A 366-nucleotide genomic window follows, 5' to 3' on the forward strand; every position below is an offset into this window, starting at 1 on the left:
ATCTGGGCTCTCAGGTATCCAGAGGGTGGTCCAGAATGGAGCATGAAGATTCCACCTTCCATGGTAAGTGATGGAGCTGGAAGAGAGCCAGCAAAGGCCCCCTAAAGTGTGAAGCCCAAAGGTTTCAATTGCCAGAGTTTGAGGACGGTCCTGCTCTAAAACATGGTTTCTCTTTCTTTCTTTTTTTTTTTTTAACAATTTTTTTTTATTGGGGAATTGGGGGGATGGGAACAGCGCTGGGGAATTTGGGGCAGGGGAACAGACAAGTTGCTGTCATTTTTTGTTCTTCAGTCTAGTTGTGAAGGACGTTGCTTCACTGGCCCAAGTTGGCACCATCATTGCGCTCTTCCCAGGTGAGACAGATCA

This window comes from Hipposideros armiger, unplaced genomic scaffold (genome assembly GCF_001890085.2).
Source record: "Hipposideros armiger isolate ML-2016 unplaced genomic scaffold, ASM189008v1 scaffold_431, whole genome shotgun sequence".
NCBI classification, from domain to species: Eukaryota; Metazoa; Chordata; class Mammalia; order Chiroptera; family Hipposideridae; genus Hipposideros; species Hipposideros armiger.